We start from the raw sequence: 27,681 nt of genomic DNA on the forward strand, positions 1-27,681 counted from the left end.
GCACCAAAATAATACACAGTAAAGGGATGTGTTTTACTGTATGTGACTTAAACTCCAATAGGCCTGTGTTGAAAAGGGGGCTGGTATTCCTGAAAAAAAAAATAGAGAGTAAATAAAGAAAATTGCTATATGATCCAACAACCTCACTTCTGGGCGTGCAGAGGCACACAGAGATGTCCGTCCTCTGATGTCCACAGCAGCACTGTGCAGCACAACTGTCCACTCACCGGAGACTGGCTAAGCTGTATGCAGTCCATCCGTACAATGGAATAACACTATTCCGTCTGAAAAAGCCGCTTCCGGCACCTGCCGCAGCCTGGATGAACCTCAGGGACATCGGGCCAAGGCACAAAAGCACACGTGCACGATTGCACGTATCTCAGCTTCCCAGAGCAGCCGAGATCACAGACAGAGGCAGAATGGTAGTGAATGTGGCTGCGCTAAAGTTCAGGTGTTGCCAATGCGATGGCATTGAGCGGTGATTAGGCCACGAGGGCTGCTGCCTCGTGGGTGGGATCAGGCCCTTGTAAAAGGTGCCGTGGGCAGCTCGCTCCCCTGCTCTTCTGCCCTAAGGCTTCGGCCGTGAGGGGCCATCTTGGAAGCAGGGGCCGGTCCTCCCCAGCACCCACCCTGCTGCCTCCAGGCCTGGGAGAGACGAGCGTGTGCTCTGTGGAGGCCACCCCGGCTCCCGCGGCGCGAGCAGAGCGAAGCCGGTAGTTAGCAGGGGCTGTGCGGGAGGGGGGCGTGGGGAGCTAGTGTTTCATGGGGGCAGGGTTCAGTCTGGGGGGCTGAGACGTTGCTGGAGATGGACGGCGGTGATGACTGCCCGGCGCGGAGGATGTGCGTGGCCGAGTGGCAGCTGTTGTGTGTATTTTACCGAAGTTGGGGTGGGGGAGCGTTGAGGGCAGCGCTTTCCTGAGAGGCTCTGGGTGTGCTGGCCAAGTTTGGGAGCCAGTAAGCTAGGACGCTGCCTACAGGGTGAGACTCGCGGCTGTGGGGCAGCCCCTGCCCGCTGTCCCGAGCTGTGTGGCCCAAGAAGGCCACCCCTCACCGCGCGAGGCCACCAAGCCCTTGCAGTATGGCTGGTCAGATTCAGACATGCTGTGTGCAAACTGCACATTGGAAAGACAGCATGAAAAACGCCCAGCGTAATGCTTTTTACGTTGTCTACAAACGACAATGTTTTCAAAGTGCCGAGGGGACTTCAAAAAGTTTGTGGGGAAAAACGGAATTAAAGGTTTATTTGGGTGCGAAATTTTCGAACTCTGTGCATTTTTTTGTAATGTACTTTTTTTTTTAAAAGAATCCTCTATCTGCATGAACTTCAAATTTTTTCCCACCAACAAAACTTTTAATTCCATTTCCACCAACTTTTTAAAGTCCACCTGTGTGAGGTTACCAAGAAAGATGGTTGAAGTGACTCCCACCTGTTCCTTTAGCCGTTCTCCAGGGTACTTCCTGGGAAAGGTGAGCGCCCACGGTGCTTCCCGGTGTGTTTCTGCGTGGGTCTCCTGCAGGTGCCTGCAGTCCTGCTGATCAGACTTCCCGCGTGGGCTTCCTTGTTCTCCAGATGGGCTCTGGTTAACGTGCAAGTTCCCAGCCATCCACGCAGACCCAAGCGCGACCGGGGTGGACAGCTGGGAGGGAGCAGGAGAGCAGGTCCCAGCCATTTCACGGCAGCCTGCAACTGCAGGGCCAGCCCAGGTGCGCTCTCCAGAGCCCCTCTCAGAGCAGGGTCCCTTCCTGGCACGCCCCTCTTCCCATGTACCCCACCCCAGCCCTCCCTTGGCACCCCGGGGTGCTGCTTGCCCCAGAGCTGTGCTGCCCTTAGCAGCCTGCCCTGGGTGACTGCTTTGCGCAGGGATGGAGACCCAGGCCCCCTTGTCTAGGTTTGAGACACCGCTGAAGGCCAGTCCAGCACCGACTTCCTGTGGGTGGACGCCTTGGGTGAGTGCGCAGTCCCACGTCCCTGCCTGCTAGGGGGCGTGGGTCCCAGGATCGCCGCCCACAGGTCTGGAGTCTGACTCCCAGGCTGACCCGTGGCCGCGTGTGCCAGGGCGAAGCTGACTCTGTGGAATTTGAAGCCCGTCCTCTGACGCCCAGCAGGGAAACCTGAGCGCTGGGGGGAGGTGGGGCCCACCTTTACTCTCCGGGGTCTCTCTGGGGTGGCCGCAAGCAAGCCCACCAATGGGGCGGCTTATGCAACAGCCGTTTATTTCTCACTCTCCTGGAAGCTGCAAGCCCCAGCCAGGTTGGGCACCGCTGACCTGGTGTCGGGGGCAGATCGCTCCGTGGCTTGCGAATGGCCTCTTTCTCACCAGGTCCTCCCGTGGTGGGCACAGGCCATCTCTGGCACCTCGAGAGGACAGGGGGACAGTACTGCCCTTGGGAGCGTGGCCCTCGCTCCCAATCCCATCACACGGGGGCTTGGGCTTCGACACGCGAGTTTGGAGAGGACGCCAACATTAGTCCCTATTGGGTGGGACACTCATGGAACGAAACTTGGTGGCAAGTGAGGTATTTCAGGATGGGGGAGCTTCAGAGAGCGGAAGTGGTAAGGTTAACTGATGTGGCTGGCGCAAGGAGGGCACTGATGAAGGTGGCGAGAGGGGCGTGGGAAGCCCGAGCCTCCTCCCTGCCCAGGCAGGCTCTCGCCTCCTGCGGCTGATGGAAGACCAGGGAGTCTCCTACGGGAGCAGAGCTGCAGGGAAGGGGTACGCCAGCCCCCAGCTGGCCACGCCGAACTCAGCTCCCTGAGTCATGGGTCGTGGGAGAGCCGGGCTCACTCAGGATTCCTGGAACTTCAGGTTCTATGAGCCTCTGGGCCTGCCAGGGGCTGTCCCCCAGCACGCCCCCTGCAGGCCTGCAGTGTTCTAGGTAGGGGGTAGCTGGGGAAGTGCTGGGGGGGCCCCCAGGACTGGTGGGGCGTGGCTTAGACAGTGAGGAAGGGTGCTGTTGGATAGCAGGGCAAGTGAGCGTGCGCTGGGTCCAGAAGGGCGTTGCTTGGCACTTCCCAGGGCTGGGAAGCGAGCAGGTGCGGCGTCCATGGCCTGGGCAGGGCTGGCCCAGGCTCAGCAGACAGTCCCGGCTGAAGGAATCGAGAATGGGTTGCTGGAGAGGAGAGAAGCCTTGGGACCCGCTGCTTCCCTCCTGTGAGTTTCCCTTGGTACAGAGACCCAGCAGAATCCTGAACAAGTCTCACATGGAAATTCACAAGTTTGGAAAGTGTGGATTTCAAAAGTAATTCACATTTCAACAACAGTGGAATAGAGAACTCCTTTCTCTGAATCTTTGCCCATAACATGGATTAACACTTAATCTGCTTTTAATGACTTTACCCATGTTTAATTTGCATGTTTTTAGCTGCTGGTAAATCTGGGCACATTTTAAGGGCAGCCGTTTGGTTAATTGGATTAGGTTCTGGTGCATACAGTGGAGAAAGCACAATGGAAATCTAAATTGGATGACTGATTTCTGTCTCTTATCAAGGAGTCTGGAGGCTGAGCAGGCAGGATGGCTGTTGTGACTTTGCAAACTTTGTTCAGTTTTGCTCTCCCTAGAGAATGGCTGTGTCCTCTTCAGCCCTGTGTTCCAAGATGGCTGCTCGAGCTCCAGCCATCACATGCTCATTCCAAGCAGCAGGGCAGAGGCAGGTGCAGAGGAGCGCAGACTCTCTCTTTAAAGAGACTTCTCGAACGTAGCATATAACACCTGTGCTTTGTGTGTATTCCCTCAGAATTAACACATGGCTGCATCTTGCTGCAGGCTGGGAACCGTCTGAGCCAGGCAACCCTAAGTAAAACTGGGTTCTGTTCCTGAGAGGCAGGGAGGCGGTGTGAGCTGGAGGAGGTGAGGAGGTGGTGTGAACTGGAGGAGATGAGGAGGCTGTGTGAACTGGAGATGAGGAGGTGGTGTGAACTGGAGGAGATGAGGTGATGTGAACTGGAGATGAGGAGGCGGTGTGAGCTGGAGATGAGGAGGCGGTGTGAACTGGAGGAGATGAGGAGGTGGTGTGAACTGGAGGAGATGAGGAGGTGGTGTGAACTGGAGATGAGGAGGCGGTGTGAGCTGGAGATGAGGAGGCGGTGTGAACTGGAGGAGATGAGGAGGCTGTGTGAACTGGAGATGAGGAGGTGGTGTGAACTGGAGGAGATGAGGTGATGTGAACTGGAGATGAGGAGGCGGTGTGAGCTGGAGATGAGGAGGCGGTGTGAGCTGGAGATGAGGAGGCGGTGTGAACTGGAGGAGATGAGGAGGTGGTGTGAACTGGAGGAGATGAGGAGGTGGTGTGAACTGGAGATGAGGAGGCGGTGTGAGCTGGAGATGAGGAGGCGGTGTGAACTGGAGGAGATGAGGAGGCGGTGTGAACTGGAGGAGATGAGGAGGTGGTGTGAACTGGAGGAGATGAGGAGGCGGTGTGAGCTGGAGGAGATGAGGAGGCGGTGTGAGCTGGAGGAGATGAGGAGGCTGTGTGAACTGGAGGAGATGAGGAGGCTGTGTGAGCTGGAGGAGATGAGGAGGCTGTGTGAACTGGAGATGAGGAGGCGGTGTGAACTGCAGGAGATGAGGAGGCGGTGTGAACTGGAGGGGATGACCATGCGTTCTTGTGCTGATCCTTTCCGGTTGGTCGTGTGGCCTCTTAGTGGGGGCAGGAGTCCACGCTGTGCAGACTGAACCATGGGAACTGTGACTATTTTGCTCTTTGGCCGACAACGGCAGCCGTGCTGACACCGCCTAGCAGAGACGCACCCTTGCCCTGATGCCGCCAGCATGGCCAGCCTCCTGGTCCCGTTGCCGTGTACGTGTTGGAGTGGCTTGCGGACCTTTCACCTTCCAGAAACTTCAAGTCTGCCGCACTCGGCTGTGCCTCCTCTTCTTCCACAGCTTCTGAGCTGCCTGACTGGGCAGGGAATACTCCTATAATCTCGATTTTCTTCCAAGGTGTGAATTGCATTATTTTTTTTAAACACTTCGACCTTGTGTCATGGTGGAGCGTCTCTTTGTATACGGTATAAATAGGGCTCAGCTGGCTTGTCTCCCAGCTGCCGGCCAGTGCCGGACACACCAGTGTGCTTGAGCGATGTTCGGGAAGCTCGTAGAAAACGCACTTAGGGAAGACCTGTGCGTGGATTCCGGTATTTCTTCACCAGCTCTCGGAAGGACCCTCACATTAAGCAGCCCCGCCTTTCCTGCCAAGGTCAAAGTCCCTGTAAAGATGTACTCGCAGTAGGATCTGCTTGGGGGCTTTGCGGGGAATGTCAGTCTTTAACTTGACCAATCAAGGTTTTTTGCATTTTTAGCTATTTTATTTCTTTGAAAGGCAGAGAGACAGAGCCAGAGTGCCCGTCTGCTGGCGGCCGGGCCGGGCCGGGCCGGGCTGGGTGTCCCACATGGGTGGCAGGGACTCAAGGGCTTGTGCCGTTGCTGGCTGCCGCCCAGGGTGAGCGTGAGGAGGAAGCTGGAGTCGGGAACGGAGCCAGGTCCGGAGCGAGGCCCTCTGATACAGTGTGGGCAGCCCACGGTCCTCCTCACCATCGAGCGATTGCCTGCCCCGGGGACCCACTGGAAATTAACATGCTTCTTCCCCCTCTCCCGGCCCTTTCTACTGGTGGCTGATGTGTGACCGGCAGCACTTTGGGGAGGGTGAGCTCTGTGGAAGGGGTACCCACCCTCTCTGAACCACCACTTTTTTTTTTCTGCATAATCTGGTTGGAGCCCTCGCCCTGTGGCATCCTTAGTCTGGGGGTGTCACCTGTGGGCGGGTCAGGTGTTCAGCTCCAGCTGCCTTGCTATGCGTCCCATCAGCCCCTTCCTGCACTGGGCCATCTCTGGGCTCCGCTGTCGGAAGGCAGAGGGTGAGCCTTTCCCATCCCTCCACCCGCAGCGTCTACACTGCAGCACTGGACGTGGGTGCCACCCCTTCTCTTGCCCTGTGCCCGTGCTGTCTTCAGTGCCTCCCGCGTGCCCGCTTCCTCACAGCCCCACGGGAGGCTCCTGTTGGCGTCTCCATCCTGTCAGTGAGGAGTCTGGGCAAGGGGAGTACTTGTGGAGGTCGCGAGGGGCACAGCTGGACGTCGGGACCCAGTGGCCTCCGTGCAGAGCCCAGGCAGCTGACCCGCTGCACACTTGCCAGGGTCGCTGCTATCGGGGGAGAGTACAGGTGCGTTGGCCCCATGTGGTTCCGGCCACCCAGGCCCCAGTTCGAGTGTGGGTCAGGAACCATGTGGGAGGAGAGGAGGCAGAAGGGCTGCAGGGCCTCCAAGGAGACCCCACCCTGGCTGCTGGACAAGAAGTGGGGAGACAGAACCACAGGAGAGCAGGGGCAGATGTGTGCCGAGAGTCTACACATGGGAGGGCCTGCGTCCAATCCAGGCTTCCGCTCCCGACTCCAGATCCCTGCTGATGTGGGCCCTGGGGGCGATGGTGATGGCTGCAGCGATGGGGTTCCTGCCATCCACGTGGGAGATCCGGATGGAGCTCCTGGCTTTGGCCAGCTCAGCCCCAGCCACTGTGGGAGCTTGGAGACCATGGCCGTGACTGTCGCCTGCTTCTGCCGGGAGGCTGGTCTGTCAAACGGTTCCCCACCTGGGCCACGCCCTCTCGGGAGACTGTTTTGGAGTTGCATCCCACACCATCTTTCCAAGGGCGTGTCCAAGTGAGCAGTTTTGGAAGAGAGCTGCGATGTCTCCCTCTACGGAGCAAGGGCGGATTTATTTGCCGCTCAGTGTAACAGAGATGATGCCTCCCTGTGGGCAAAGGTTGGGCAGGAATGCCTGCAGCTCTTACAAAATGCGGGGCCCTCAGCACGGGGCCCCCGAGCTGTGACGGGGCCTGATGTGAGAACGTGACTCGAAAGACATGGGTCTCTAGGAAGAGCCAATCCAGCCAGCGCCTTGACTTTGGACTTCTGGTCTTCAGAACTGAGTTGTTAACCTTGACCCTTCGAAGCAGCCGAGTTGGTGGTGATTTGTTACGGCGGCCTGGGAAGTGAGCCCGGGGATGGGGGGCGGGGGTGGGTGTGAAGAGTGGCCGCCAGCACATGGCTCATGATGAGGTGGCCACGCGGTGGGCTGTGAAGCCCCCTGCCTGACCCTGGGTCTGCCGCTGGTGTCTGCGTGATGGGGGCAGGGCGCTGGGCCAGGGGCTGGCACAGGTGACCTGGCAATGAGCACGTGCTGCCGACCCGGACGTGGCTTTCTCAGAGGCAGGGCAAGGGCAGGTGTGAAGTCTCCACTCCCTGCCGGGGGTGGGGCGGGGGAGGCGTCCAGTCCTGCCGGTTCAGGGCTGTTACCATCAGGCTGAGCAGCGCGGGGCGGGGCGAGTCCAGGGATGCCTGGGCAGCTGCTGGCCTGCCTCTGGGCAGACAGGGACGCCAGGACACGGGGGTAGCAAAGCCTGCATGTGGGCCAAAGGCAGTGTGGCTGCACCTGCTGAGCCAAGGAACCCCCAACACAGAAGTGGCGTGGGCAGGACCCAAGCTGGAAGTCCCTTTAGTTGAGCCCTGGCCAGCATGGGCACTTGGACCCGAGAACCGGTGCAGCACCTTGAGTGGGCTGCCGCCTCCCTCCACGCCCCTCCCTCCCTTCCCTGTGTGCTGACCTCCATCACCAGGAGAAAGCTGGGATGCTGGAGGTCCAGGGAGGGGAGAGGCTCAAATTTTTGTGGTCCTCTAACGGTGCCCAGTTCATCTTCGTACTCTGTACTGTATTCAGCTGGTGGGTTTGGGGTCTTCCTCACTAAGGGAAGTGCCCTCCCCTGGGGGTGGTGTCCCAGCACCGAGAACAAACTGGGTGTGTGATCCCTCACCCGCCAGCTCTGGGCCCCCGGCTGGCTGCTGCCCCCACCCTTAGTCTAGCTCGGCGCCTCCACTTGTGGGCGGTAAGGGGCTTCCTGAACTCTGCATGTTCCGGGGGTGCTCTCTGCTGGCCCAGGGTGGGACGCCCCTCCTCTAAGATCGTCTTTGCATACCTGTGACCTCTGGTGCTCCGTGCACTTGACGCTAACGTGGTGCTATAGAGCAGATGGCTTGTTGCGGGTCTGGGGCTTTGCGTTGTTCCTGCAGAGTCGCTTTGACCTCAGGGAGGCTGAGCGGCTGAGGTCAGTTGCATGGGGCTGCCAGTGACAACCCTGGACGCCAGGGCTTGGGGAGCGTGCGTTGTCGCGCGTCGCTGCTGGCACTGTCGGGGTGACTCCCCGGGGAGGACACTTGGAGGCTCTGCTGTGTTTCTCCTGGAAGCGGCCCGCGTTCCTGCTGCACGGCTGGTGTGAGCTTGGCTCCTCCTGTGAACCGTGGCCATGAGCGCAACAGCTTGTCTGGCTTCTCCGAGCCCTTCCGGCTAATCGCCAGAACTGGGGCGGGGTACAGGATCTTGGGGGTCACGATCCCCCCCAGAGCACCTGTCAACACCTCCGGATGTCTTCCCTATCAGCCAGGGACAGGATACCCGAGGACAGCTGCCCCTCCATGATCGAGGACAAAGAGCCTCAGTTATTCAACGCGCAGGGCCGTGATGAGGCTAACCTGTGTCCTGGCCGACGGACATGTCACTGGGGTCCATAGCAGCAAACAGAAACAGCCCTTCCTTCCGGGGACACCACGTGTGCCCTGGGCGATGCACTTCCTGTGCAGACGGATGCTGGCCACTAACTGGCCCCCCTCCCCCAAACACAGTGTTTGGTGGTCCGAAGAGGTCCCACGTGCCTAAGGAAACACCTTGGAAGCTCATGTGGCAATTCGGGGACCAGGGATCTTGCCTGAACGAGCTGGGCGTGGGTCACTCAGGGCAGCTTCCAGGAGGGGTGGCGGCTCGATATTCGGGAGGCTGGGAGGGGGAGGAGGCTGCTCTGAGAGTTGTTCCTGGGGCGGGCTGCAGTGACGGGTGACAGCTCCGTGGCCCTGGAAGCGCGGTCTCAACGTTAGTGTGCTAAGTGACAAATGCAACCCAGGACTCGTGTCTGCACCTCTGAACGACATTGGCGCGTGTGTGAGAAAGGTTGTCCCCAGGGAGGCCCTCAGCATGTCACCAGCTAGAACAGGGTAAAGTCCCCGCCACCCATGGGTGGGCTTTTAGGAAACTGTGCCTGCCCTCACTGCACGCCATGGTGCCCTGTTTCTCACCCGTCCTCTCCCCTGTTGGAAGATGCTAGCCACGCCCTTCTCGGGCGATTCCAAGACCATGAGCTGGTTCTGGCCATCGTCACTGGCAAAGCGACACCCTCAGCTGACTGTGCCTGGCTGTGGGCCTGGCACGCAGTAGGGGCTCGCTGCAGCACTGGGAAACCTCAGTGGCGGGGTGAGGGAGGAGGAGCCGGCGAGGCGGCAGAAGTGAGGACTAGGAAGCAGGATGTGGCCGCTTCTGCCTCGGCTGCCAGGAAGTTCAGAGCAGAATCTGGAGCTCAACTCTGAGTTCAAGAGTTAAACGTAATCGAGCGTTCGGCTTGACCGGACAGTTTAAACGTGCTTATCGACATATCGCACGTCGATTTTGGGAGGTGCCTCCCGTTCTTTTTGAAAGAACCAGATATTATAAATACCCACACACCAGTTAGCAAACAGATACTTGCTGGTCTGGATGCAAATTCCTGGGCTTCTATTTGGATCTTTTCTTCATTCTTCCAAAGGCTCGGTTCCCAGGCCTCTTGCATAGAACAGGATCCTTCCGCGAGGCCCCGAGTGCCATCGGTGTTGGAAAAGGCGGAGCTAACTTCTATCAAACCCAAAGGTGCAAGCCCCAGCGAGGCTGCAGCCCTGACCACGAAGTTCTCGGGCCCTTGTGAGGCAAGGAATCCTGGCTGTCCACTGCCTCCAGCTGCCCCCCGTGGTTGGGAGCCGATTCCCCAGTGTTCCATGAGCCCGAGGCTGGGTGTGCCAGCCCCTCGTCCCACGTACCCAGCATAGCCCAGGTGGGACAAACCCCACAAGGTTAGAAGCGGGTCGGTGTCCCTGGGCTGCCACATTTGTCTTTCAGTGGGAGACAGCTGTGGACGTGACCCACAGGGGGAAGTTTCAGGACCGAGTGGCAGCTGGCGGCACCTGAGCACCCTGCTGCAGGAGCTATAGAAGTTGTAGAAGTCATGAATTAGGATGAGGCTGTCCTGAACTTGGTCCCTAATCCCAGGTGGCTGGTGTCCTGTGTAGGGGGGATGGACACCAGGAGGGTACAGGTGCAAAGGAAAGCGTGGAGTTGGGGACACCGGGCTAAGGAGCGTGGGCCCGGGCCAGCACACCCCAGGAGTTGGAGCAGAGGCAGAGGCTGGGAGTGCTGCCCGCCAGGACTGTCTGCAGGGGGCAGCCCTGCCCTTCCATTGCAATACTTACCTTCCGCGAGGTGTGACTGCCCTGCAGTGGCATCTCGGGACAAGTGCCTTCTCGGCTCACGGCTTTGACAGCTTCTGGAAGTTTCCCAAAGCTGCTGGACGTGGGCTGGGTCAGAGCTCCGGGTCTGCAGCCGGCCAGCCCCGCGTCCAACAGTCGGCCACGGACTCCTCGGGGCCCCGCCTCCCGCCTGTGCCGCGGCTGCGTAGGGACTGTTCTCTGACGGAGCCCTCTCTGCGCCGGTCCCTGTAGCCTTTTTTGGTTCTGTCTTACCTGTTTTTCTTTTAGCCTTCTTTGTGTGCTTTGTTTCTGTTTTTCTGATGCTGGTGAAATACTGAAGCTTCCCTTTCTTACAATGTTAGCTCCTGAGGTCGCTGTGTGCTTGGTGTGTGCTCTCCACAGAGATGAGAACCCCACGGGGGAGCAGCATGTGGCTGCGGAGGGGTCAGGGGAGGGAACGTGAGAAGGGACTCCGTGGGGGTCCCCCAGGACAGTCCCAGGGGCCAGCACCCCCAGGAAGTTGGAAAGGCAGGACTCGGAGCCCCGGAGCCCTGCGTGGGAACACTGCAGAAAGTGCATTTTGGCACCCACGGCCTGGTGTGCACCTGATCCCAGCTGAGGGCCCTGCTCGCTCGTCCCTCCACTGGGCCTGTGTCCCAGCTGCCCTGTCCAGGGGCGCGCCCTGCGCTGCTTTCCTGCTACCCTCGTTTGTGTCCCAGTCCCTTGTCCTTGTATCACCTCTGTCCCTGAGCAATGAGACTGGGCCAGGGGGAGTGAGGGGCGCCCAGTTCCTCCTGTGCTGGCCACGGGGCCGTGGGCGGGTGGGCGGGGCACGTGGACAGGGAGACTTGGGCAATTCTGGTGTGGAGGTTCCTGGAGTGAGGCCCACCCTCGTGTCTGAAGGGATGGAGACCTCCTCACCCCTCCCAGAAGGAGTGAGGGAACTCTGCAGGAGAGAGCTGGACTTGGGCAGAGGGACAAAACCATGGGCCACCAGGGCCGACGTCAAGTGGGGGACAGGCGCCTGCCTGGGGAGGCCAGGCTGTGGGGAACATGGGAGGACTGGCATTGCATGGACTCTGCCCCCCGAAGGCCCAGCCCCACCTAAGGGAGACGCGAGTGGAGGCTGCCAGCGTTATCAGGGGCCGCCTGGGGAGGCTCTGTCTGCTGTCCCCATGCACCGCACAGCAGAGGGCCGGGCCCTCGGGAGCCGCCGAGGGTAGCTGGGCTGCCTCCCCAGCCTACTTCCCCACCTCTGCGGCTCCCCTTTCTTTCTACCTAGCTCCGGGGGCTGCTGCACCCACCTGCCACGGTTTGCTCAAAGTGTTGCACCTCTCACCTACCCACGTCTTAGCTCGCACCGTTGTCCCATCCCCAAATGCCCCCCTCCCTCTCTCTACCTTGTGAAATGCTTAGAGATAGTAAATATAGAGCCGGTGGAAAGAGAGAGGGAAGCAGTAGAGAAAATGGATAAAACCAAAAGTTCCTTGAAATGATCAAAAAGTTGACAAATCTGTAACTAGACAAAAAAAAAAAGACTCAGATTATTAAAATCGGGGGTGAAAGAGGCCACTGCACTCCTCCCCCACTTTTGCAATCATAGATGAGCTGGTCTTCTCATACATATGGAATTTCAAAGGACTTGGAACAGCCAAAATCTTGAAAATAAGGATGAGGATAGAAGAGGCACAATTCCTTCAAAATTTACTACCAAGCTGCAGTCCTCAAAGCTGGCGCAAGAATAGCCATATAAATCAATGGGATCGAACTGACAGTTCAGAGAAATCCTCGTATTAAAGATCCATGGATTTCTGAGAAGGTCGAGACCAGCGCATGGATAAAAAGTCTTTTCTACAAATGGTGCCAGTTTAAATGGATATCAACATTCCAAAAAATTATATTTGCATCTCTACCCACACACCATATGTAAAAAGAACTCGAATATAAATCTGAATGTAAGGATTGAAACTAAACCCGCAGAGAAGAGTGCAGCTTGGAAATTCTGTGACCTGGGATTAGGTGATGGTTTCTGGGATAGGACGCCCAAAGCGCAAGCAATCAAAGCAAAAATAGATAAATTGGACTTTCATCAAAGGTATCAAATAATACTATCAAGGAAGCAAAAAGCCCACACGCTAGAAGAAATTGTTTACAAGTTGGCTCTCCGGGGAGCGCCTGGTTTCCAGGGCATATAGAGAATTCATCCACCTCACCAACAAAAAGACAAATGGGTTGAAAGTGGAGAAGGGATCTGAATAGACTTCTCCCCAAAGAAATGGCCAAGCGGAACATGGAAAGATGCTCGATACAGCAAGTCCTCAGGGAAGTACAAATCCAACCACCACGAGATGCCATTTCAGGCCCCGAGGATGGCGAGCATAGAGAACTGAAATAACCAGTGTTGACAAGGAGGCAGCGCAGTTGGAACCTCCCTGGGTTTCTGGTAGGAATGTGAGATGGAGCAGCAGCTGCAAGAAATACTTTGGCAGTTCCCGAGAAAGTTAGACACACAGTTACCATATGCTAGGACGGTTCCTCTACTAGGTGTGCATCCAAGGAAACTGAAAACATGTGTCCACGCCGAAATACCCACTCGGAGCTTCATAGCGGCTTTAGTCAGAGTCAAAGCAGAACCACCCAAATGGCCGTGACCTGGCTAACGTGCAAACAAAAAGCAATAAATCCATACGATAGAATATTACTTAGCCACGGCAAGATGTGAAGAACTGATCCATGCTACAACACAGTGAACCTTGAAGGCGTGATGAAATGCTAGTGAAAGATGCAAACACACGAGGCCACATGTTGCGCGATTCTCTGCACAAGACATCGAGAACAGCAAACCCACAAGGCATCCAGGGCGTCAGTGGCTGGCAGAGGCGGGGTGGGGGTGGGGGTGGGGATGTGCTCGGAGGAAGTGGCTTCTAATGCCGAGCGGGGCTTTGGGGAAGGTAGCGGTTGTGCAACTTGGTGAGCAAGCTAAAAGCCTCACTGCACCTTGTCCTTTAAAATGGCGAATGTTTTGATCATTAGATCTCAAAAAGATACCCGGAGTCCAATCCAGGATGGCAGGGGGCATTTCTTGTCAAGTTTCTTTAATCTCCTTTAGTTTAGAATCCCCCACCCCACCCCTTTCATGACTGACATTTGGAAGAGGAAGGGCCACTTCGTAGGATGCCCACCATTGAGATTTCACTGGCTTCCCTGTGATTAGATTCAGGGAAGCAGTTTTGGGGGGATTTTTTTTTTTTAGTAAAAGATTTGATTTGAAAGTCGGGGGTGGGGGGAGATGTAAACTTCAGCTGATAAACGTGTATCTTACAGGGGTCTTCCACGTGGGTGCAGGAGCCCAAACCCTTGGGCCTTTCCCAGCCACCAGCAGGGCGTGGAGTGCAGGTGCAGGAACTAGAGTCCAGGAATTTTGTTGCTTCATGTTTGCTGTTGGTTTATAGAAATACAATGGATTTTTCAGAGTGACCTGATAGCCATTGACCTTGAGTTACTGCATTCACTTTATTGTTTTTTTAAAGATTTATTGTACTTAGTTGAAAGGCAGAGTTAGGTCTTTCATCCACTGGTTCACTCCCCAAATGGCTGCCATGGCTGGGGCTGGGCCAAGCCAAAGTCAGGAGCGTCTTCAGGGTCTCCCGCGTGGGTGCAGGGGCCCAAGCACTTGAGCCATCTGCTGCTGCTTTCCCAGGCCACAGCAGGGAGCTGGATCGGAAGCGCAGCAGCCGGGACTCAGCTGGCGCCCATGTGGGGCCTGCAGCGATGCAGGCAGCAGCGTAACCGCTCCGTCCCTGTGCTGGCCCCGGTTCCCAAACTTGAATGCTTTGCTTTTTGTTTGCTTTGCTTTTCTTAGTCTGTCATCTGACATTTTGAGAGGTTGTGCTTCTTTCCAGTATTTTTCTGTACTTGCTTTTCCTGCCTTACTGTACAAGCTGCCTCCCAGACCTAACACTAACCCCAGGCACCCTTTAATCTGGTTTCTTCCTCTGTAACTACACTGTTTCCAGAATGTTGTGTATGTGGAATCGGAGTATGTCATGTCTTAAGCTGGCTTTTCTTTTTCTTAATTTGGCATCCTTGCCCACTATTCAACTGCTATTGTGTGTCAATATTTGTGTGATTTGAAGAATCAGATTACATCAATCTCTTAAGGAGGACTGAGTGTACCGATCCATGAATGTAGGATATTTTCTTATATCTTTACATTTTCTCTAAATGTTTATTAGCCTATAATTTTCTCTTCTCACCCCCATTAATGTGGGATAGAATACCTCTGGTTTTATTTTTTTAAGATTTATTTTATTTCTTCGAAAGGTAGAGTTACAGAGAGGTAGAGACAGAAAGAGAGATCTTCCATCCTCTGGTTCACTTCCCAAATGGCTGCAATGACCGGCACTGGGCCAGGCCGGAGGCAGGAGCTTCTTCCGGGTCTCCCACATGGGTACAGGTGCTCAAACACTGGGCCATCTTCTGCTTTGCCAGGCTCTCACTACTGAGGGAGCTGGATTGCAAGTGGAGCAGCCAGGACTTGAACTGGTGCCCATATGGCATGCTGGCACTGCAGGCCGGTGCTTTACCTTGCTGTGCCATAGCGCCAGCCCCATTTTCTCCTACACTCTGGAAGACAGGACTAGTGTCAAATGTTGGGAGAACTCACTGGCGAAATCCCACCTGATTTTCTCTCTGGGTGTGTTTTTAGACATGCACTATCCTTTCAATTTTTTCTACCGAGGGCACGCGTTTGGAGCAGCAGCTAAGATAATACATGGGATGCCCCCATCTCCTATTGGAGTGCCCGGGTCTGGCTCCCAGCTCCACCCCCAGTTCCAGCTCCCTGCTGAGTGCACCCTGAGGGGCAGCAGGTGATGACTCAAGTACTTGGGAACCTGCCACGCACTTGACAGACATGGACGGAGCCCCTGGCTGTTGGGGGAGTGACCCAGCAGATGGGAAAGGTCTCTGTTTCTCTTTCATTCAAGTAAATTAACTACAGTTTCCCAAGCTTCTCAGTGTTGCTTTAAGCCTCTGTTTCCCCTTCATTTCTTGGCAGTCTCCTCTGGGTACGGAAGTCCAGTGTGGCCGTTCCCGCATTTGCCGGCTTCCAGCTTGTCTCTCTCAGAGGTGGACTTCTCTCCGTTTTTATCAGCCCGCTGTGATGTGCCTCGCCCTGGTGTTGCTTGTTTTTCGTCCTGCTGGGAGTCAGGCTGCTTGAACCTGTGGTCTGAGGCCCTTGCACGCAGTACTGCCCCCCTCTCCTTTCCTTCGGGCTCTGATGCCAAGTGTGCCAGCTGTCTCCACCACCCCCGGCACCGCGGTGCGGCTCGCGTTCCTCTCCCTGGTTTCCGACCGTGTGTCTTCCTGTGTCTGTCTCCTCCTGTGTACTTTCAGCCCCTGTTCACTAATTCTTTCTCAGTTAAATTCAAACTCGTATCAAGCCCATCTATCTTGCTAATAATTTCAGGTTTTTTTTTTTTTTTTTAAGATTTATTTAGTTTACTTGAAAGTCAAAGTTACACAGAGAGAGGAGAGGCAGAGAAAGGTCTTCCATCTGAAGGTTCACTCCCCAAATGGCCGCAATGGCTGGAGCTGTACTGATCCAAAGCCAGGAGCCAGGAGCTTCTTCCAGGTCTCCCATGCAGGTGCAGGGGCCCAAGGGTTTGGGCCATCCTCCACTGCCTTCCCGGGCCACAGCAGAGAGCTGGATCAGAAGTGGAGCAGCCGAGACTCCAACCAGCGCCCATATGGGATGCTGATACTGCAGGGGGCAGCTTTACCCACTATGCCACAGCGCTGGCCCCATGGGCTCAGATCTTTTACATAGTTCTATATATGTAGAATTTTTACAATTTTTACATATTCATGCTGGGTTCCAGGAAGCACTGCCAACCTCAGGTCCCTTTAACAATTCTATCTGGAGTCCTTTAGTGTTCAGCTCACACCTGTGGGATTTTTATTTCAATGTGGCTTCTGCTCTCTGATTAGTTTCCTGGCCTTCATTTGTGTTGGTAGTGGTTTTATTTGCCATTTTCACAGGCAAAGAACAGGGAGGGATTTTTAAGCAGACTGACTCTTTGCCGCATGAATTTCACCTTATTAGTTTGTCACTTGAGAGCGTAACATTTTAAGCAACGACAGCGGTGGTTTCTCCAGCTCAGTATCTGCAGGGGGGCTCCGAGAGCACAGACCCCACAGAGCCACGTTTGCTTCCAGCTCCAGTCGGAAGAGCTGATGCCCGTCACCGGCTCCCCAGCGCAGCTCCGCCTGCTGCAAAACAGACTGTAAGCCCCGGGTCTCGGGAAGCTTAGGGGAGTGAATCAGGAGACAGTGCTGTGAGCTTCTTGCATCAATAAGCATCAGTAGAGCGCCTCCTATGGTGAAAGGCGACTTTGCGAAGTGCTAGGGACACAGCAGTGAGGGTGGGTGTGCATGTGCACACGCGTGTGGTAATGGCGCAAGAGTAACGTGTATTTCAGGCGGTGGTGAGTGCTATGGCAAGCAATTATGTGGATGCAGTAAAGGGGCCAGGAGTGAGTGAGTGTGTGTGTGTGTGTGTGTGTGTGTGATGTGTGTGTGTTCATCATCCATCCCTTTGACACCCCTAGCAGATGACTTGGCGCAGAACAGAGCTCCGTACATAACAGCTCGTAAGACACCTGCTGCTCTCGGAATGGGTGTAGGTATTCCTGGTTCCCCCTTCTCCAATCCAGTTGTTGGAGACAGGTGCACGGGTCCCTGAAGGCTCACAAAGCTGTGTTTGGCTCAGGAATTATTTGGACGAAAATTGGGATGGAAATTGATGCCCTGCTCCCTCCCGCCTCTGCCCACCCTGGGGGTGGGAGTGAAAGTGGGGGAGGGGGTGCCGCTGGAGTGCCCCAAGCCACTCTCCACCCAGGATTGTCCTGCTTCTACCTGGGAGCCCACACAGGCCGCCTGAGCGGCAGACAGGCCTTCTGTTTTCCGGCCTGGGCTCTCTTTTCCCTCTGGGGAGACTTGGGAGTGCCTGGGGTCTAGGGTGAGCACTGCAGAGGCCTTGTTTCACGCCCAGGTGTGCGTCCAGGTGCCGGCGAAGGCACGGGTGCTGAGGGGTGCAGCCGGGCAGCCGGGCGCCGTGAGGGCGGCCGGCCGGCAGGGGGCGCTGTGGTGTCGCCGTGCTCTCAGTGCCAGGCCGCCGACGGGAAGCACCGGGGTTCGCCCAGCTTGTGGCTGCGAATGACAGGGGTGGACGCGAGTGGCCACACGCACCCCGAAACACCCGATTTCCTTGGTGTCCCCAGGCCCAGGCTTGTCAGGCCAGCAACCCCAGGTGGCAGAGCTCGAAGGCTCCAGGCTGAGGCTGGGTTTGCTGTAAGCATCCGGGCTGGGGAGGGCAGGGTACTGAGCCCCAAGTGCACCTGCTCCCGCAGGACCCGGGGTACCTCCACGGCAGAGGGCGCTGCTGCTGCAGATGGAGTTCGGGCAGCTAAGCAGCTTGGAGGAAGCTTAGCAGGGGTCAGCAGGCCGGCCGGTGTCAACCCAGCGTCCGGGCAGTGGGAGGGGCAGTGGCCCTGGAAGGTGACAGCCGGGTTTTCTGGTTTGAAAATGGAGGAGGGGCTGCCAGTCAAGGCGTGCAGGTGGCTCCAGAAAGGAACGCAGCCTGGCCGATGCTGGGATCTGAGCCGGGGACACCCGTTTGGTCGATTTCTGTTCAAACCACAGAGTTCTGCGTCATCTCTTAGAGCAGCCCTGAGACAGAACACACCCACCCTGGGCCCTGTGTCCAGAGGCCTTGGCTGAGCTGTCCTGGGCAGGTGGGTGGCCTGTCCACCGGTGGAACTTTACTGATGAGCCCAGGACAAGGCTGCCGCCTCCTGGGCGGGTGAGGAAGTGCAGGGCCCCAGGGCAAGAGCCGGCAGGTACTTGCAGGCCCTGGGGCTTGGAGCTCCCGGGAGGGAGGAGGGTGGGGTAGCAGCAGCTTTGAGAGCCGTGGTTTCTGCCTGCTGCTGAGTGGGGGAAGCGACACCGTGCAAACCCGAGCCCAGCCCGAGGCCCCAGGCCCTGAGGTCCCACCGGCTCTGCCTCTGGCTGGCTGTGTGGCGCTGGGTGGGACACTTTGCACCTTCTCTCTTCGGATCTTTGTGATTCTGGCTGGAGATCTGCCCATTTTAGTGGCCGTTCCAGAGCGCCCAGTGCATCCATTCTCTGCCTTGTTGACTGCACACCATTCCATGGTCTCGTTCCTTCTGCCGCGTTTGGGTCTGGCTTGCTTTTCCCTCGTGCCGTAAGGCCGTTGATCTGAGGTCTTTTGTCTTTTATGTACAGCTGTCAGTCTCCCTGTGAGGGCTGGCTTGTTTTGTTTTCATTCTGCTCTATGTGTTTTCTGGTGATTGTCTCCCCTTGGCTCACTGGTTCAGTGTGTGTGGTTAGCGTCACATATTTTCTTGATTTTTCCAGTTTTCTCCTGTTACAGATATCTGGGGTTATCCTGTTGTGGTCGGAGAACATGCAGTGTCTGATATCCATCTTTTAGAATCTATCGAGGGCAGGTGTTTGGCCCGGGGCTAAGATGCTACTTGGGGTGCCCACACCCCTGGCTGCCCGAGTTTGAGTCCTGGCCCTGCTCCCAATTCCAGCCTCTTGCTGACGTGGGATCTGGGAGGCAGCAGGTGGTGGTTCAAGTGCTAGGGTCCCTGTTGCCCATATGGGAGCCCAGACTGCGTTCCTGGCTCCTTGGCCTTGATCTGACCTAGCCCTTGGCTGTTGGGGACATGCCCCCCATACTTCTCTAATGAACGACATTGTTAAAACCCTGTGGAGGCTTTGTTTTGGGACCTAATGCATGTCCTGTCCTGGAGAGCGCCCCTCCCTGTGGGTGTGAGAAGTGCGGGAGTGCTGCTGTTGTTGGGCGGGGAGCCCTGTGCACCTCTGCGGGGTCCGGGTGGGGAGCCCTGTGCACCTCTGTGGGGTCCGGGTGGGGAGCCCCACGCACATCCGCAGGGTCTGGGTGAGGAGCCCTGCGTTCATCCGCCATGTCTTGGGTAGGGAGGCCCACGCATCCATTGGGTCCGGGAACCTGTGGCCAGCGAGCCCTCCCCAGTTTCTTTCTCCCTTCATCTGTTCCTTTCCCCTCCCTCCCTCCTCCTCCCCCTCTCCCTCCCTCCTTCTCTCCCTCTCCTTCCCTCTCCCTCCCTCCCTCCCTCTCCCTCCCCCCCTCTCTGTCCCTCTCCCCTTCCTCCCTTTTTTTCCTTCCTTTCCTTCTTTCTTCCTTTTTTTCTTCCTTCTTCCTTTGCTTCCTTTCTTAGAGTTATTTATTTATTGAAAGACAGAGTTAGAGGAAGAGAGAGAGAGTCCTCCATCCGTTGGTTCACTCCCCAGAGGGCAATGGCTGGAGCTGTGCCAATCCGAAGCCAGGAGCTTCTCCTGGGTCTCCCATGTGGGTGCAGGGGCCCGAGGACTTGGGCCATCTTCTACTGCTTTCCCAGGCCACAGCAGGGAGCTGGATCAGAAGTGGAGTGGCTGGGACACAAACCTCCGTGTCCCAGCTTGCAGTGCCTGGGCCCAGTTCTTGGCTCTAGCTCCTGAATCCAGCTTCTTGCTGATGTAGGTCCTGGGAGGCAGCAGTGATGGTCCAAGGGATTGGGTTCCTGCTGTCCATAGGGGAGATCTCAACTCAGTCCTGGCTCCCAGCCCGGATGCCAAATGGGGGCTGTTGTGGGCCTTTGGGGAGTAAACCAAGCAGTGGATGTCAGCTATGTCTCTGTCTATGCCTCCCAAACAAATAAAAATTTAAAAAAAAGTTTTGCAATTGTTCTATTAAAAATGTACATATTTTTCATATACCTTGATCATTGCTGTGTGTTTATTCCTTTTATGTCTTTTCTACTCTTTTCATCATGATGGTTATTCTTTTATTAAATTTTTTATTTATTGGGCTTACTCTTTTTTTTTAAAAAGCTTTTATTTAATAAATGCAAATTTCATAGGTGGGAATATAGTGGTTCTTTCTCCCATAACCACCCTCCCACCCCCACTCCTGTCCCACCTCCTACTCCCTCTCCCATCCCACTCTTCATTAAAATTCATTTTTAATTTAACTTTATATGCAGAAGACCAACTCTATACTAAGTAAAGATTTCAACAGTTTGCACCCACACACATAACATATAAAGTACTGTTTGAGAACGAGTTTTTTTTTTTTTTTTTTTTTTTTTGACAGGCAGAGTTAGAGAGACAGAGAGAAAGGTCTTCCTTTTCCGTTGGTTCATCCCCCAACGGCTGCTGCGGCCGGCACACTGTGCTGACCGAAGCCAGGAGCCAGGTGCTTCTCCTGGTCTCCCATGCGAGTGCAGGGCCCAAGGACTTGGGCTATCCTCCACTGCACTCCTGGACCACAGCAGAGAGCTGGACAGGAAGAGGAGCAACTGGGATAGAATCTGGCACCCCAACCGGGACTAGAACCCGGTGTGCTGGTGCTGCAGGCGGAAGATTAGCCTATTGAGCCACGGCGCCTGCAGAGAACAAATTTTGCAGTTAATTCTCACGGTACCACACATTAAGGACAGAGGTCCTACATGGGGAGCACAAGTACACAGTGACTTCTGTTGTTAACACTCTTATTTATGACATCAGTGATCACCTGAGGCTCTTGCCTTTAGCTGCCAAGGCTATGGAAGACATTTGTGACCATAAACTCTGTCAGTATTTAGACAAGGCCATAATCAAAGTGGAAGTTCTCTCTGCCCTTCAGAGAAAGGTACCTCCTTCTTTGATGGCCCCTTTTTTTCCACTGGGATCTCACTTAGATCCTTCATGTAGGATATTTTTTGCCACAATGTTTTGTATTTCCATGCCTGAAATACTCTCATGGGCTTTTCAGCCACTTCTGAATGACTGAAGGGCTGATTCAGGGGTCAGAGTGTTACTTAAAGCAATTGTCATTCTATGAGTCTGCTGTGTGGACTTCTCCCCATGTTGGACACTTTCTCCTTGTAATTCTGTTATTATTACCAGGCACTTGATGGTATTTATGTGATCTCTTTAACACTTAATCCTATCTACATGATCACTGTAACACTTAATATGGTCACTTTTACAATTAAGATGGCATTTTTACTACCAATTTTAATGAGATTTGGGGTCCCATGGCAAGTTCTTAAACTGTACCCTTAGAAGTAAGGCCATAGGACCATGTGCAGAACTATACGGCTTTACAGTTACAAACTTCCTCCTCCCTCTTATTCCCCCTCTTAATTTTTACTGTGATCTATTTTCAGTTGAATTCATACACATATAATTAACTATGTTAAGTAAAGAGTTCAACATACAGTATGAAGAAAAGAAAAAAATAAAAATAAAAAACTGTTCCTTGACAGTCAAGAGGAGGGCTGCTAAAGTCATTGTTTCTCAAAGTGTCAATTTCACTTCTACAGCTTTTGTTTGAGGTGCGCTATTAATTCTCACAGATAAAGGAGAACATATAGCATTTGTCCCTTTGGGACTGACTTATTCACTAAGTAGGATGTTTTCCAGATTCATCCATTTTGTTGCAAATGATCAGAGTTCATTATTTTTCTTACTGCTGTGTAGTATTCCACAGAGTACATACCCATAATTTCTTCATCCATCTTTGGTTGATGGGCATTTAGGTTGATTCCATGTCTTAGCTATTGTGAATTGAGCTGCATTAAACATGGGGGTACAGATAGCTCTTTTGTTTACTGATTTCATTTCCCTTTGTAAATTCCCAGGAGTTGGATGGCTGGGGCACATGGTAAGTCTATATTCGGATTTCTGGGGTGTCTCCACACTGTCTTCCGCAGTGGCTTTACCCAGTTTACATTCCCACCAACAGTGGATTACAGTACTTTTCCCCAGCATTTGTTTATTGATTCTGTATGAGGCCATTCTGACTGGGGTGAGGTGAAACCTCATTGGGGTTTTGATTTGCATTTCCCTGATGGCTGTGACCCAGAACATTTTTTTCATGTGTCTTTTGACCATTTGGATGTCCTCTTTTGAAAAATGTCTGTTTAGGTCCTTGGCCCATCTCTTAACTGGGTTGTTTGTTTTGTTGTTGTAGAGTTTCTTTGTTGATTTTCTGTCTGGTGGATCTGTCCATTACTGAAAGTGAGGTATTGAAGTCCCCTGTTACTGTTGTATTTGAGTCTATATCTCTCTTTAAACGCCTTAGCAATTTTTTTAATAACCAGATGCCCTTTAATTAGGTACATATACATGTATAATAGTCACATCTTTGTGTTGAATTGATCCTTTAATCATTATATAGTATCCTTCTTTGTCTCTTTTAATCATTTTTGTGTTAAAAGTCTATTTTCTCTGATATTAGGATGGCCACACCAGCTCTTTGTTGGTTTCTGTTAGCATGGAATATCTTTTCTATCCTTTCACTTTTAGTCTGCATGCTTTTGTTGGTAAAGTATGTTTCTTGTAGGCAGCAAATAGATTTTTTTTTTAAATTCATTCAGCCAGTCTGTGTTTTTTAACTGGGGAGTTGAGACCATTTACATTCAGTGTGACTATTGTAAAATACTGTCTTTGCCCTGCCTTGTTTTCTTTCCTTTTTTTTTTTTATTTGACAGGTAGATATATAGATAGAGTCAGAGAGAAAGGTCTTCCTTCCAGTGGTTCACCCCCCAAATGGCCACTACGGCCGGCGCTGCGCCAGTCTGAAGCCAGGAGCCAGGTGCTTCCTCCTGGTCTCCCATGTGGGTGCAGGGGCCCAAGCACTTGGGCCATCCTCCACTGCACTCCCAGGCCACAGCAGAGAGCTGGCCTGGGAGAGGAGCAACCGGGACTAGAACCCGGCACCCATATGGGATACCGGCGCTGTAGGCGAAGGATTAACCAAGTGATCCACGGCGCCAGTCCCAGCTATGTTTTCTTAAATAGTCCTGTGTAGTATTTTGAGTTTCATTTATACTTCTGCTGGGTCAATTTCTGCTTTCAACTTCTTTTGTAGGGCCGTGTGCCTAATTACAAATTCTTTGAATTTCTGCTTGTTGTAGAAGATCCTTATTTCTCCTTCATTCATAAAAGAGAGTTTTGCAGGGTACAGTATTCTGGGTTGACAGTTTCGTTCTCTTAGGGCTTGGAATACGTCTCGCCATTGTCTCCTTGCCTGTAGGGTTTGTGATGAGAAGTCCGGAGTGAGTCTAATTGGGTTTCCTCTGAATGTGATTTGTGGTTTCTCTCCTGTGCATTTTCGGATCTGTTCTTTGTGTTTCACTGAGGTGAGCTTTGCCACAATGTGTTGTGGTGAAGTTCTTTTCTGGTCGTGTCAGTTCTGTGTATTTCTTGCACTTGGATGTCTCTCCAGATCATGGAAGTTCTCGGTTATGATCTCATTAAGAAGGCCTCTAATCCCTTCTCCCTTTCCACACCTTCTGGAATTCCTAGGATCTGTAAGTTTGATAGAATCTGCTAAATCTCCAACTGTGATTTTTAATTTTCTAATTTCTTCTTCTTGTATTTGGTCTGACTGTATTATTTCCAGAAATTTGTCTTCTAGTTCTGAAATTCTTTCTTCTGTTTCATCTGTTCTATTGCTAAGACTTTCCACTGCATCTTTGATTTGGCCAATTAAATTCTTCATTTCCAGTATTTCATTCTGGCTTCTCCTTAAAAATCTCAATTTCTTGGGAGTGCTTTTCATTTAGCTCATGAATTTGTTTCTGATTGCTTCTAAGGAATCTGACCATTTTCTGAATTCCTTTTCTGGCATACCCTTGATCTCTTCTTCAGCCTCCATTACTGAAGATTTGTATTGCTCCTATGGCGAGTTCGTAGTCTGCCTTATTCTTATTGGGTATTTTTCCTTTGTTCTTTGGCATTCTGGTCGGTTTCTGGTTGATTTCCCTCTGCTGTGAGCTGCTGTGTGTCTGTGTGTTGCACGTGGAAGCACTCAGCCCACCTCCTGGAGTTCTGTTTCCTTCTGGATCCTGATGGAGGCTCACGCACTAGGGACTCAGTGCGCTAAGCCCCGCCTACTGGGGCTGGGCTCGCTTCTTACTGGTGCATGAAATGAGCTCGGGTTTTTGTTGTTTAGAGTTACTCCTGGTTGCACAGCTTGTGTGGTGGGGAGAAAACTCCCTCTGAAATGCTGGGATCCTCCTTCCCGGGTGGGGGGTGTTGTGAGGTGGCCCCTACAGTTGATGGGCGTGTTCACAGGAGGCACACACGGCAGTCCCCTGCTTACACTCAAAAATGTGAATAACTGATATGGCTTCTCCCCACCAGCTGTAGGGCCAGTTGAGGGGAGGGGGGAGACACAGATGGACCGTGGTGTGCGCAACCTAGAGCTTCAAATGCAGTCCACCAAGACTCGCCGCCCGCCACTGTCTGCAGCTCCATGGACTCGCTGCGGGGGTGGGACCAATCTCCTCGCTCGGTCCCCCTACTGCTCCTATGCTGCACGTCCACCCCTCTCCCTCCTCTCTGCTCTCCCTGCGTGGACCTGAGCAGTCTCTGGCAGACTCCTGGGCCACTCTGTGATTCTGCTGCTGTCTTGTATCCCCTCTGCTCACTAACTATCCGTTTTCCCTTGCTGCTATACTGCCATCTTGGCCCCCCAGTGGTTAGTCTTTTAAATTTTATTTATTTGAAAGTCAGAGTTACAGAGGGGGAGAGAGAGAGGGAAGGAGAGAGAGAGATCTTCCATCCATTGACTCACTCCCCAGATGGCTGCAGAAGCCAGGAGCCTCCTGCAGGGCCCCACGTGGGGGCAGGGGCCCAAGCACTTGGGCCATCCTCGTGCCACTCGAAGGCCATTGGCAGGGAGCCGGATTGGAAGTAGAACAGCCAGGACACAAACCAAATGGATGGCACCAAATGGAGGCCAGCAGCACAGGCAGTGTCCCCCCCTGCTTTGCCACAACACTGACCCCCTCAATGACTGTAATTGTACATATTTCTGGGGTACAATGTGATAATTTGATATATATATATATATATGATATTTACTGATCAAATTGGATGAGCACTATCATTTCCTTAGACTTTTACACTCAAATTTTTACTACTAAATAATTGTACATATTTTTGGGGGCACAGGATACTTCAATAAATGTATTGAATATATACTGATAACATCAACAATTAACGTCTCCCTCTCATTGTTACTGCAGGCCGGGAGGCTCCGAGCTCCTCTGCACTGATTCACCAGTCATGCAGCAGGTTACTTGAACGAAAGTCAGCCGACTGTGCTGTGAGATGCGAGAACCGGCTCCTCCCTGTGCCTTGCTGTCTGCTATCCAGCCTCCCTCCTTGCCCCGCCCACACTCCCCCCACCGGTAACAATTGCTATTCTACAGTCACAGTGGGTTTTATTCTACATTATAGGGACTTTTGTTTTTTTTTTTTTTTAGCTTCAACAAAGGAGAAAAAAATACAGAGGTTGTCCTTGTGAGCCTGACTCGCTTCAGTTAGCACAATTTCCTACTGCTCCCTCCATTGCACCACAGAGGATGGGATTTCACTGTTCATGGCTGAGTAGTATTCCATCATGTCTATATTTACCACTCTTTCTTCATCCATTCCTCCATCGGTGGGCATTTAGGTTGATTCCATAGCTTAGCTGCTCTGAGTACTGTAGTGGTATCCTTGGGAGTTGTACGTATCCCTTTTTTCCCCCAAAAGACTTATTATTTATTTGAAAGGCAGAGTTAAAGAGAGGCAGAGACAGAGAGAGAGAAGTTCACTCCCCAAATGTCTTCCTTGGCAGGAGCTGCGCCCATCTGAAGCCAGGAGCCTCCTCAGGGTCTCCTAGGCAGGCGCAGGGGATCAAGGACCTGTACCATCCTCCACTGGGTTCCCAGGCTACAGCAGAGAGCCGGATTGGAAAAGGAGCATCCAGGACTTGAACCAGCGCCCGCATGGGACCCCAGCAGTGTAGACGGTGGCTTTACCTGCTATGCCACAGTGCCGGCCCCCTGCAGGTATTATAAATTGTTTTTAGTTTTCTCCGTAACGGCTGTGTTAATTTACATTCTTGCCAGCTGTGTATAAGGGTTCCTGTGTCCTCTTTCCTCCACATCCTTGCAAGCATTTTTTTTTTTTGTCTTTGATAATAGCTGTTCTGACTGGGCTAAGATATCTTACTGTGGCTTTGGTTTGCATTTTCTGGACAGTTAATGGTGCTGAGCAATTTTTAAAATGTTTGTCATTTGACTTTCTTTTACTTTTTTGTAAAAATATTAGAAGGCAGAGTTACAGGGAGGCAGTGGCAGAGAGAGAGCATGAGAGCGCTTCCATCCGCTGCTTCACTCCTCAAATGGCCAGAGCTGCGCCGATCCGGGGCCAGGAGCCAGGAGCTTCTTCCGGGTCTCCCACACGGGTGCAGGGGCCCGAGGACTTGAACCATCTTCCACTGCTTTCCCAGGTGCATTGCCAGGGAGCTGGGCCAGAAGTGGAGCAACTTCACTCAGTTCAAGTTTTTTGCTGGAGTCTTCAGGTTTTTCTGTACATACAATCCTGTCATCTGCTAAGAGGGATGGTGTGACTTTCTCTTATTCTATTTGTGTGCTTTTCTTTCTTTCTCTTCCGTAGTTGCTCTAAGATTTCCAGTACTACAGTGAGTAAGAATGCTGAGCCTGGTTGTACCTGTCTAGTTCCCATCTTCGAGGTGATGCCTTCGGCTTTCCCGTTAGATACAGTGTTGGCTGTGTGTTCATCATATATCTCCTTTACTGTGTGAGGTACAATCCCTGTATATATAATTTGTTTTTTATCACGAAGAGGTGCTGAAGATCATCCAAAGCTTTTTCTGCATCTAATGAGATGACAGAACTTCTATTTGGTTATTTCAGAGGCAGAGAAATAGAGCCCCATCTGCTGACTTACTCCACAAAAGCCCAAAACAGCCAGGGCTGAGGCCAGAAGTCAGAAACGCAGTCCAGGTCTTGCATGTGGGTGGCAGCAACCCAGTTACTTGATCCCTCACTGTGGCCTCCCAGGGTCTGCATGAGCAGGAAGCTGGAGCCAGGCGTTGGGTCTGGGCACTGCAGTGTGGGCACCGTGACCACCAGGCTGACGTCTGCTCTCCAAACGCCGTGACGACCATCCTTCAATGTGTTGATGTGGTGTGCGTTGATTTGTTTACATTTAACCATCCCCGTGTCCTGGGGTAGGCCCCACGTGATCTTTCTGATGTAGTGTTGCTGATATTTTATTGAGAATCTGCATTTGTGTTCATCAGGAATATTGATCTGGAGGTTTGAATTTGTGTCTTTGTCCAATTTTGGTATCCGGGTCATCCTGGCTTTGTGGAATGGGCTTGGGAAAGTTCCTTTTTCTGGAATAGTTTGATACGAATCGGCACTGGGTCTTCCTTGAAGGTCAGATAGGACTCAACGGTGATGCCTTCT

General features: G+C 53.3%; 1 long non-coding RNA gene across 1 annotated transcript in view; it reads left to right on the forward strand.

Moving 5' to 3' along the window:
• Nucleotides 1-514: 514 nt before the first annotated feature.
• LOC103345210 (uncharacterized) overlaps nt 515-27,681 on the forward strand; it is a 42,974-nt gene continuing 15,807 nt past the window's right edge. Inside the window, exon 1 of the long non-coding RNA XR_001792301.4 lies at nt 515-713. This is a non-coding gene — a long non-coding RNA (uncharacterized LOC103345210). The remainder of the gene's footprint in view (nt 714-27,681) is intronic.

Source organism: Oryctolagus cuniculus, chromosome 12 (genome assembly GCF_051225735.1).
Source record: "Oryctolagus cuniculus isolate XC-2025 breed Fujian yellow rabbit chromosome 12, ASM5122573v1, whole genome shotgun sequence".
Lineage (NCBI taxonomy): Eukaryota > Metazoa > Chordata > Mammalia > Lagomorpha > Leporidae > Oryctolagus > Oryctolagus cuniculus.